The sequence below is a fragment of the Pogona vitticeps genome, chromosome 3, assembly GCF_051106095.1.
Source record: "Pogona vitticeps strain Pit_001003342236 chromosome 3, PviZW2.1, whole genome shotgun sequence".
NCBI classification, from domain to species: domain Eukaryota; kingdom Metazoa; phylum Chordata; class Lepidosauria; order Squamata; family Agamidae; genus Pogona; species Pogona vitticeps.
The window spans coordinates 183,317,056-183,329,580 of NC_135785.1; positions in this window are offsets into that span (position 1 = coordinate 183,317,056).

The window sequence follows — 12,525 nt, forward strand, 5'->3', positions numbered from 1 at the left end:
GTGTCCTGAGCACACTCCTGTACTGCAGCGAGTCCTGGACCCTTTGTGCCCGGCAGGAGAGGAAGCTGAACACCTTCCATATGCGTTGCCTACGACGGATTTTTGGTATCACCTGGCAGGACAGAGTTCCAAATAGAGTAGTCCTAGAACGAGCTGGAATTTTCAGCATGCATACATTACTGAAACAGCGACGTCTACGCTGGCTTGGGCACGTTGTGAGAATGGCTGATGGTCGGATTCCAAAGGATCTCCTATATGGAGAATTAGTGCAGGGAAATCGCCCCAGAGGGAGACCACAGCTGCGATACAAGGATATCTGCAAGCGGGATCTGAAGGCCTTAGGAATAGACCTCAACAGATGGGAAACTCTGACATCTGATCGTTCAGCCTGGAGGCAGGCAGTGCATCACGGCCTCTCCCAATTTGAAGAGACCCTTGTCCAGCAGGCTGAGGCAAAGAGGAAGTCACAAAGGAAGCAAAACCAGGGAGCTGGACAGGGGACAGATTGGATTTGTCTCCAGTGTGGAAGGGATTGTCACTCTCGAATTGGCCTCCTCAGCCACACTAGACGCTGTTCCAAGTCCTCCATACAGAGCACGATACCATAGTCTTTCGAGACTGAAGGATGCCTACTACAATGCCCTCCATGGTTTGGGCCCATGTTATTTGTCAGAGCGTCTCTCCTTAATGTCATCTGCCCAGCCTATAAGTTCATCCTAGTCTAGGCTCCTCCGGTGGTCACCCCGAGGGAGGCCCATAAATCCTCTACAAGAGACAGGGCCTTCTTTGCGGTGGCTCCAACTCTATGGAACCAGCTTCTGGAGGAGCTCCGCCTAGCTCCCTCCTTGTGGACTTTTAGGAAGCAATTAAAGACATTGGTTTTCAGGGAGGCTTTCCCCCACCGACCCCAACTGATCACCATCCTCCCTTTTTTCCCCTCTCCCCTCCTCTTCTTCTCTCCTCTCTTTTCCTCCATCCACTCAGAGATTAGTCGGTGCCACCTGTTGGGTTTTTAAGGGTTATTGTTGTCACTTTTAATAAATCTATTTACATTTTTGTCTTGTTTTGCAGATTACGAGTTGTAATCTGCCCAGAGTAGTGCTGTGACACTAATGGGAGTGAGATACAAATTAAATAAACAAAATATTTTGCCACTTTCAGGATTTTATCCGGTTCACATGTTAAAAAATTTAATTCTCTGAAATTCATGAGGTGGTGCACATTTTGCCTCCCAACACATCTCATTTTTATTGACAAACAACAAAAATCTTCTCCAAAAATCTCCCCCCACACACACACACACTTATATTAATAGTGATCTGAACTGCCTCCAGAACTGTGTCATGTGGTTTTAGCAAGAATGTGAATTTGCCAGGCTTATTTTTCTCTCTCCAACTTCCATATATTTTAGTTCCTTTAAAAAAATAAAATAAGGCATCGAATATATTGTTGTTAATATATGATGTGACCTTTGCCATTAGTGTATAGTGCAAAAAGGCAGTTGCTTATTCTGGTTTTTGTTGTCAATTTCCTTTTCATATCCCATTTAAAAAAAACACCAAGTCTCTGGAACAAAAGTGTTGCAGAGGGAAAGCAACAATATGTTCTGTGTCATCTCTGATAAGAGGGAGGAAGAAATAGTGAATATGTAAAAGGGATTCTCTGCTAATGACTGTGGGGTTCCACATGACCTCAGTTCAGCACCACATTTGGTGACCGCAGGGTGCCTCCTTCCCAGCATATATGATCCCTTTGATATTTGATAGTCTCACACTTTGGTCAGTGTGCCAATTTTGGCTTCTGCAAAGAAAGGACTTCTGTAGTCTTTAATTTTACCATTGCCAGAGAATTGCTTTGCTACACAGAGTACCTTTTGAAGGAAAAATGGTTGTGTATGCCATTAGGCCCTGAGCCAGTGTCCCCTGTAAATCTGCTTCCTGGTTTCCTGCAGATGGTCTTAGGTCTGAAATTTCACTGAATAACAACATGTTCATCATCAAATTTATCTGGATTTATATAAACAAAAAACACTTGCACACACATGCAAACAGACACACATAGCTACAGTTATAAATCCTGTAGCTTACTGTATATGGTTTATAGAAAATATATATATAACTATATTAGTTTACATATTAGATTACTTGCCTTCACACATACACGTGTGTGTGTGCGTACACGTGCACATCCAGCAGTTGTCTTTTTTAAAAAAAGATAATTCTATCATTAAAGCATGGGGTGAGAACAAAGCTGGCAATATTTACTCTGGAGGCAGTGGGTCTACAAATCCTGAAATGCAAACCAGCATTCCAGATTTCAAATATACAACAGGCGAAACATTAACAGATTGTAGTTAACACATTCAACAAAACAATGATTTAGCAGCAAAATCATTTAGGATGGTTTAGCATGGTGGTCCATGGGGTCAGGACGAGTTGGACACAACGAAACGACGAAACGAGCATGGTGGTGTACCCTTCAGCATTGTTTAGTTAAACATTAAACAAGCTTTTGTATCATGTTATGTCTGTGCCTCATCAGTGGGCTTTCCTTATATCTAATACAGTATATGCTCTTCTGTCTAACCTTTTCTTTCCTGGGAATAAAGAGCTACTGTAGGATGCTCACATCACCAAATCCCTTAGGGATTCACTCAGAGGTAAAATACAGCATGACATAGACATAGCTCTTGGGCTCAAGTAAATTGGGCTGCAGTCTATAGGGTAAGGTCAAATGATATCTTAAACACATAACAATCAGTCTGAAATCTGCTATTCTTACTAGGCGTTTTCCCCTTTGCTAAATAATAGATGGAATTAGAATCCAAGCCTATCTTGTGGCAGATCATCCTTCCTCCCCCAAACAGTAAGATCCTACATGATTATACTTCAGCTACTGTTTACCAAAACAGAGGGGGGGAAAGCATATTCTAATTCTATAATTAGCCTAATACTATTAGCATGTTCCCAGCATGGGACCCTTGACTTGTTAGAGTACAAAGTCCATCATTCTTGATCATTGGGCACCATCAGAAAGGCTGACTTAATGTGCTTTATGACACTAGGATCTTCCTTCCCCTGTGCTGATGTGCCTGAAAGTCCACACAGATTTGACCCCTCCCCAAAAGTTTATCTTACTTTAGTCATATTAAGAGGCCCTTACTTCCCTGTATACTCACAGAGAATAGAGCTTATAAATGAATGTACACAAAAGAGATAGTGTGTTCTAAAACTCAGCGTACAGTAACAGAGTTTTATGAGGTGAGAATGAGATAATTACAGTACATGAATGTTTGGACATTGGTTCCAGAAGGATGAATGTAATCTTGGCATGAATGTTTATTGACCTCTTTGTCTTTCCTGCGAAATGTGATTGTATGGTCTAAGCAAAGTAACTATAGACACGCCTTTCATGGATTGCTGCTTTGTCATGGCAAAGGGGCTTAAGTAATTCAGAGAAGCTATGGGCTATGTCATGCAGGGTCAACAAAGTCATAGTGGAGAATTCTGACTAAACACGACAGAAACAAAAGGCTTAAAGATATTCATGTTATTTATTTATTTACTTATTTAACTTATATGCTACCCCCTTTACCCAAAGGTCTCTGGCTTACAATAATTAAAATAAAATAAAAACATAATAAAAAGATAAACTAATTAAAATACAGTTAAAATAGATACACTAAAAATTGACATCAGGACCCAAGGTTGATATTATTTCAGTTAAAAGCCTTCTGGAACAGGAACGTTTTGACCTCGCGCTGAAATGTCATCAGCATCGGCGCCGGATGAATCTCAGTTGGGAGGGCATTCCTTAGTCTGGGGACAGCTGCCGAAAAGGCCCTTTGTCTGCAAGCCATTCCTCTTAGGGATGACTCTTTCAAAAGGCCCCCCCGGTTAGATCTTAACTGCCAAGTAAGCTCATATGGAAGGAGGAGGTCCTTCAGGTATCCAGGTTTCATATGAAGTTGGAAGATGAGCCCCTCAGGTCGGAAATCGTCCAACATGCTACTGAGGAATAGCAGAGGACAAGTACAAGTAGCTCCAGAGCTAATGAAGTGGTTGGGCGAAAGCCGAAAGGACGCTCAGCTGCGGACGCACCTGGAAGTGAAAGGAAAGTCCGATTTTGCAAAGAAAAATACTGCATAGGAACCTGGAATGCAAGACCAATGAACCTTAGTAAATTGTATGTGGTCAAACAGGAGATGGCAAGAATAAACATTGACATCCTGGGCGTCAGTGAACTAAAATGAATGGAAATGGGCGAATTCGATCCAGATGATTATCACATCTACTATTGTGGGGAACAATCCCATAGAAGAAATGGAGTAGCCCTGATAGTCAACAAAAGAGTGGGAAAAACTGTACTGGGATACAATCTCAAAAATGATGGAATGATTTCAATACGAATCAAAGGCAGACCTTTCAACATCACAGTAATCCAAGTTTATGAACCAGCCACTGATGCTGAAGAGGCTGAAATTGACCAATTCTATGAAGACTTACAACACCTTCTAGAACTGACACCAAAGAAAGATGTTCTTCTCATTCTAGGGGACTGGAATGCTAAAGTAGGGAGTCAAGAGATAAAAAGAACAACAGGTGAGTTTGGCCTTAGAGTTCAAAAGGAAGCAGGGCAAAGGCTAATAGAGTTTTGTCAAGAGAACAAGCTGGTCATCACAAACAGTCTTTTCCAACAACATAAGAGGCGACTCTATACATGGAAATCACTGGATGGGCAATACCGAAATCAGATTGATTATGTGGAGCCTGTTCTGCTGGCACATAAGCCATAAGTTGCCAGATCGTTACTCCCCGCCCCCCGCACAGGCAAACTGAGAAGGTGGCATCAGCCGCGGTGCTGGTGCTTTGGCAGGTGGATCCAGAGCAGCTGGTGCTGGCAGTGGATCCAGAGTGGGGTCTGGAGGCACCTCCATGCCGTGCTTTCCAGTTGAACTATTTACAATCTTAAAAGATGATGCTGTTAAGGTGCTACACTCAATATGCCAGCAAGTTTGGAAAACTCAACAGTGGTCAGAGGATTGGAAAAGATCAGTCTAACTTCCCAATACCAAAGAAGGGCAGTGCTAAAGAATGCTCCAACTACCATACAATTGCACTAATTTCACACGCTAGCAATGTTATGCACAAAATCCTACAAGGCAGGCTTCAGCAGTATATGGACCAAAAATTCCGAGAAGTACAAGCTGGGCGGAGGAACTAGAGACCTAATTGCTAACATGCGCTGGGTTATGGAGAAAGCAGAGAGTTCCAGAAAAACATCTACTTCTGCTTCCTTGACTATGCAAAAGCCTTTGACTGTGTCGATCACAACAAACTATGGCAAGTTCTTAAAGGAATGGGAGTGCCTGACCACCTTATCTGTCTCCTGAGTAATCTATTGGTGGGAGAGGAAGCAACAGTTAAAACTGGATATGGAAGAACTGATTAGTTGAAAATTGGGAAAGGAGTACGACAAGACTGTATAATGTCCCCCAGCTTATTTAACTTATATGCAGAATACATCATGTGGAAGGCTGGACTGGAGGAATCCCAAGTCAGAAGTAAGATTGCCAGAAGAAATATCAACAACCTCCGATATGCAGATGATACTACTCTGATGGCAGAAAGTGAGGAGGAATAAAAGAACCTCTTAATGAGGGTGAAAGAGGAGAGCACAAAAAAAAAAAAAAAAAAAAACGGTGTGAAGCCCAACATAAAAAACCAAGATCATGGCCACTGATCCCATCACCTTCTGGCAAATAGAAGGGGAATACATGGAAGCAGTGACAGATTTTACTTTTTTGGGCTCCATGATCACTGCAGATGGTGACAGCAGCCACAAAATTAAAATATACTTGCTTTCAGGGAGGAAAGTGACAACAAACCTAGACAGCATCTTAAAAAGCAGAGACATCACCTTGCCAACAAAAGTCCAAATAGTTAAAGCTATGGTTTTTCCAGTAGTGATGTATGGAAGTGAAAGCTGGACCATAAAGAAAGCTGACTACTGAAGAATTGGTGCTTTTGAATTGTGGTGCTGGAGGAGACTCTTGAGAGTCCCCTGGACTGCAAGGAGATCAAACCTATCTGTACTGAAGGAAATCAACCCTGAGTGCTTACTGGAAGGACAGATCCTGAAGCTGAGGCTCCAATACTTGGCCAACTCATGAGAAGAGAAGACTCCCTGGAAAAGACCCTGATGTTGGGAAAATGTGAAGGGAAGAGGAGAAGGGGACAACAGATGACAAGATTGTTGGACAGTCTCATTGAAGCGACCAACATGAATTTGACCCAACTCCGGGAGGCAGTGGAAGACAGGAGGGCCTGGCATGCTCTGGTCCATGGGGTCACAAAGAGTTGAACACGACTTAATGACTAAAGAGCAAACATACCCTGGACACTGGGGCACTCCATAGATTCAGACTTGTCCAAGAAGACAAAAATCACAATTAGGTTTGTATTTATGAAGGGTAGAACTAATTTAATGTATAGATGTGTATTGTATAGCCTTACACTGTAAAAAAGGAGAACATGGCCAAGATAACTGAACTACAAATCTGAAGGTTACTCATTCAATTCTTATCTAAGCTATTAAGTTACCAGACAAACGTCTATTCAAACATTTATCCATCTCCTAAGAGAATATGTTAATACTCACAAACTGGAACCATTCAAAGTGGGAGCACTTTACAAATGTTAACTAGTAAGTAGCTGAATGCATATACTGTAATAGCTGTGCCAATACTAATAGGTTTCAGAATACATGTGACTGATAAGCAAGGACCAGGCTCTCCTTGTTTTGGAGAATCCTGAGAATTGTGGTCTCGCTCACTATCAGGCTCTATAGATGACACCTCCTGAGTAGCTACTACTCCCAGGAAGCAGCACAGCAGGTTTCCTTTTTGATACTGGCAGTGTTGGAGGTAAATAACTTGAAAGCTCTTCTTAGTGGGGGCAAATCTAGAGGTCTGCCAATTTGTGTTTGTAGGCTGCTGATTCCTAATTCTGCATGAGAAATTCTTGGAGACATTGCTCTTGGGTCGTTACCCAAAAGAGATCACCTTTCTTTGTAGACCTGCCTGTAACAGTGCATAGACAGCAAGGAAGCCATGGGAATGAGGTACAACAAAACTCAGTAGCCATGCAAAGCAGGGTAAATACTACTAGTACTATAATAAAATGTTTGTATTTGAGGTGCCATGGACTCATCTTTGTCACTAATTATTTTAAAAAAAGCTTATCTATGTATGTCAAGGAAATCATGCTTTGTTCTTCCACCTTGATTTCTGCAGTTTGATCTGTCTTTTCCCTGCATTCCTCTTCCTCCGCTGCAATTGAGTAAAAGTTGGTAGCAAAAACCGAAAGCCATTAAATGAGAATTGTATCAGAGCCTTTGTGCATGACAAAAATGATATTTATTTATTTATCTGCACCAGCAAAATATATAGCTGCTTTAAATGGTTCTCCTCTCCCTATTTTCCCCTGAAAACAACACTGCAAGTAGGTTTGGCTGAGTGGTACTGACTGGTCTAAGGAGACTGAATAATATTAGTTGCTAAGCAACATTTTGAAGTTGGGTCTCTCTATTCCACATCTAGCTTTCTAACCATTACACTCTACTGTCCTTTTCATATTTGTAATTATTAATCATGGTAGAAAAACAAACTAAACATGTATATACTCGATTTCCACATGTTGCATATTTGCATAATACGCCAATAAAGTTATCAAATTTACATAGTATGCAAAAATATTCTTTCCAGCTTTGGAGAACTGGAAATAGCAACCCCATGACAGGTCAAAAAATGCACACTCGCACCAGCCCTCCCACAGTTTTCTCTCCTTACTCAAAATTCTGCAGAAACAACACAGATAAACACTTTCATGACAGTCCAGTGATCTCTGGTGCTCTCTGTGAATGGGTAGGAATGGGTGTCCAGACTCATATACAAAAATTAAATATTCTCCGTCTCCAGCACAGCTAAAAAAGGAATCCAGAATCTTGCTTCCACCCTGTGACTAAGGCTGGAACATATTTTACAGTCTACACAAAACTAATCCTGAAAACAGCCTTGCCATGGGAACCATTTCCTGACAAGGCTGTTCTCATATCTTGTTGCTCCTGCCTAATGTTGCTCAGGGGCCATGGAGGCTTGCCATGTGATGGTAAAGACATGTTTCTAAAGGCAGCCCATTTTTCTAATTGTTATGGACTGGGGAGGGATTCTGTGCCATAGTGGGGGCACTCCTACAGCAACACCATGTTTGTTATAATGAGTGTTCCACCCTGTCCCCCAGGATTCCATAGCTGAGTGTGATCAAATTTTCATGGAGTTAGACTTACACAACAGAGCTAAAATTACACAGCTGAAACATGCTTTCATACTCCACAGGCTCTTCAAAAAAATTATGCCAGTCCAACCCACTGGCTGAAATAGCTCTCTGTTCAACAACAGTGTGTGATTCTGGCCCCATCACAGTCTCTCACTTACCTTAGGGTACAGGTATACTTAGTGTCAGGGAGCAAGCTGACATAATGGGGGCCACTTCAGAATGTCAGGCTAGATTAGAGTGATCTAACCACGCCCAATGGTTCACATGGAAATCATTCCTGCCAATATGACAAAGTGGCTTAATCAGTGAGCCACTTTAGGATATTGACAAATTAAGTTTTTCAAACTGAGACTTTGGACAACGAGATGTGAGGCTCATTTGCCTGAAAGAAAGGCAGAGACAGAAGCTCCGAACAAAAGCAAAGTCAGAGTCCCAAGGTCTCTTGATAACTAATTGGAAAGGAATTTAGGAAAGATATTTAGTTGGTGGGTGAGAGACGGAGAGAGAGAGAGAGAGAGAGAGAGAAGTGTTCTGACAAACCTCATTTATATTGTGGATTGAGGTAATCCACTGGTGGCAGAGGAAAATGTGATGTGAGCCTTTGTGAGGGCAAAACACACAGGTGCCACAATGGTGAATGCTACAGTGGGAGACAAACATTCATGTTTCTAGACAGCAAGTGCTAAGTTGCATCCTCAAGGCTAGGCCAATTCCAAAAAGAGCAGGTATCAACATTCATGAGTCAAGCCAAAAAGTTTGCTTCAAATAATGTGCCACTTTTGAAGTGCAGGGAGCAGGCAGAAACACACTGTCAGTCAATCTAGGTCATGGATCAGGGAACTTTTTTTATCTTTTACCCCCTAAAAATGTTATATATGCCCACATTACCCCCTTGATTTGAAAAGAAGGATCTCAGGTCATGCGCAGCCAGTTGAGCATCAGCGAGCGGCTCCTGGGCAGCCGTTGAAGAGCAGCAGGTGGCTCGCCTGCCAGGGTCACCCAATGCTGCCTCCCGCACCAGCACTGTCTCTGGCAGCTGCTCACTGGGGCAGTCACATTGGGCCTCGGCGTCAGGGCTCCGGGGGCTTCGCTGTTGAAACGCCGTGACTGCTGCCACACAGAGGGCGAGAGGCTCTGCCAGGCCCGACTGGCCAGCATGGAGGCACTGCTGAAGAAAGCTGCATGGCCGGGCTGAGCCTGGCCCAGGCAGCCATCATAGCCACGTTCACCCACCTCTGCCACGGTCCACCTCTCCAGGTACTGGAAGGAGAGGCTCCTCCTAGCTTGGGTGCTCCGGCCACTCGCCCCGGCCTCACCCTCTGCCATGGCTGGCCCCGCTGCCGCCTCGGCTGCTGTACGCCGCCAACCAGGGCCCATCGCCAGCCTCCATCTGCTGTGGCAGGAAGGGGGCAATCAGGCAGCCAGGGACCCCCTCTGTGCAGAAGAGGAGGAGGAGGGGGGAGGGGTTAGGGTCGTGTCCTCATTACCCCCAGGATTTTCATTTTTATCCCATTTGGGGTATTTTACCCCTGTTCCCTGACCACTGATCTAGGTCATAAATCCTTCTGAGAAGTCTTGGTAAGGCAGTGATGAGCACGAGCAAGGAGAATTTTAATAATCAGGTCACCAAGATAATGCAATTTCCAACAAGTTCTTGTTGGCAACAAATACATCTCTGCTTGAATTTTCAGGTATGTGTATGCCAGCTAGCTCCATTCAGGTTGGGAGATTCAAGTAGGGACTCATTAGCTGTCGGGGAAAAGCCATTGGAAAGTATTCTGTTTGCCTCCTGCAAACAAAACTAACCAACAGGATTTGGTCAGTATGTCACTGATACGTGGGAAAAAATCAGTCAACAGTGACTCTATAGCTTTCAAAATCCAGTGGAATGGTAATAATACTTGCCCTTTGCCTCCAACACTCTTGGATCCTGTGTTTAAAATGAGGAGTAACTGAATATTTATTTCTCAATGCATTATCTAGAGTGGCTCATAGGAAATCTGTGATGTTAACATTCTGTTACACCCATTTTCTCAGTTTGGGTTATAAAATAAGTAAAGCTGCTGCTTCCAGGCATGTAGGGGTGGAGAAGAGTACTGCTTCCTAGGAGTAAATATGAGGGAAGACTCAACTAAGAATGATGTGGGAGTAAATGCTAATTTCTAAACAGCCCTTACTCTTTTATTAGCTTCTCCCTGAAGCCATGCTTTTAAAGGAGCATTATCATGCATTATTCAGTGCCCTATTCAGCTCACAATGAATTTTGTGGTACACTTTCCCCCAGAATTAGAGCATCATCAGGAGGAAATGAGAGGGCAAAATGTTAGGAGAGAGGTTAGTCATTCTGAATAACAAGGAGATGATACAAGCTTTTGTCCCACAGTTAATGTTACTGAATATAAAAATAAATCACAGTAATTAAGAACAGCTATATTTGGACAACACTTGTGTCCAAATATTGCTGTTCTTAAGCTGTTTGTCTAGGTTGGGATGGTCTGTATCATTAAATGTTTCATAGATTTAATGCTTCATTGTATGTGGCTGTTAAATTCAGATTGTTGTGTGAGCTGGAAAGATTAAGAGCTTGTCAACATGCAAACTAATTCTCACATTTAGATAGTGATGTCAATTACATAAGATGACAGAACCCAGGAACTGAAGGATTATGTACAAACGGCAAACCAATTAAAGATATTTGATTGTGACTTCTTTTAAGACAATTCCTGTAGTATTCTAGACAAGACATTGAATTGGTATGTTTTTCATCTTTCCTTCATCGCTCTTGGGATCTTCTGAAATTTTAGAATCCATCTCTGCCAATGAATGCTTCGGTAGTATATCTAGAAAGAACAAGAGCTGGCACTAGGAAAGAGAAGTTTGCTATATATCACAAAAGAATATAGTCAATTATTACTTGAACAATAGTGTGCTTTGTATAAGTGTTATCTAGCTATTCTGTTGTCTAGAATTTTTAGCCTTGTGCAGCACAATCCTAAGGACATTTGCTTAGAAATAAATTCAACTGAATTCATGGGGTTTGCACAGGATTGCAGAGTTTCACTGAACTCTGTAGTGGCTCATTGAGTTATTTAACTGCTTTACTTATTCATTTCTTTAATTTCTTGGGGATTGTGCCCTATTGAATTCAGAGAACACTTGGTGTAGACAGCCTTATCATTAGGCAGAATTCTCAGGCAGTGGACTTTGATCCACAAAAACTCACACAGAAACAAATTTGTTTGATTTTAGAGTATCATACCCTTCTCCCTTCTCCCCTCCCCTTTTTGAAATCATGCTGAACTAGAATGGCCTCCTCTTCGGAAATGTGGAGTAAAATTTTAAATAAGCATCAGTAATATTGCAGTTGTAAACATGGTGATAAATTCTAATCAGAGCTTTTTATATTTTACAATCTGGCTACACCCTGCTTAACCACTTGGTTCACAAGCCAGTCATTAAATGCCTTAGGCCTTGTAAAAGGGAATGGCATTATCCCTTGTAACTCCTGAATTAACTTTTCTCGGTAGTTTCAGAAAAAGTGATGTAAGGGTCTTTCACAAAGCATTTCTTGCCCAACAACAGTCATGGGCAGCTCAGTTGATCAAATGGGCAGGGGCAGAGCATGCCAGGCCCTCCTGTCTTCCACTGCCTCCCAGAGTTGGGTCAAATTCATGTTGGTAGCTTTGATGACACTGTCCAACTATCTCTTCTTCTGTTGTCCCATTCTCCTCTTGCCCGCACACTTTCCCAACATCAAGGTCTTTTCAAGGAAGCCGCTTCTCATGAGATGGCCAAAGTATTGGAGCCTCAGCTTCAGGATCAGTGAGCACAGGTGCCTTTATTTTCATCTGTGGAAGGGTTATGTTATGGTTACAGTAGCAGGCTTCCTACTGCACAGCTCCTGCATCATGTGTATGGTGCGAGAAAGATCTGGTGGGACATAATGAGATGGGTGGGGCAGACTAGTGGAATCCCTTTATTCCTCTAATGCAGTGGTTTTCAACCTGCGGTAACCCAAGTGTTCTTGGACTGCAACTCCCAGAAACCTAGACCAGTACAGTTCACACTGAAGGCGTGCAAGAAAAACTGGGTTACCCAAGGCTGGGAACCACTGCTCTAATATGATAGTACAATAGTACAATGGTGCCTTGACTTATGAACACCCTGACCTATGAACATTTTGACTTAC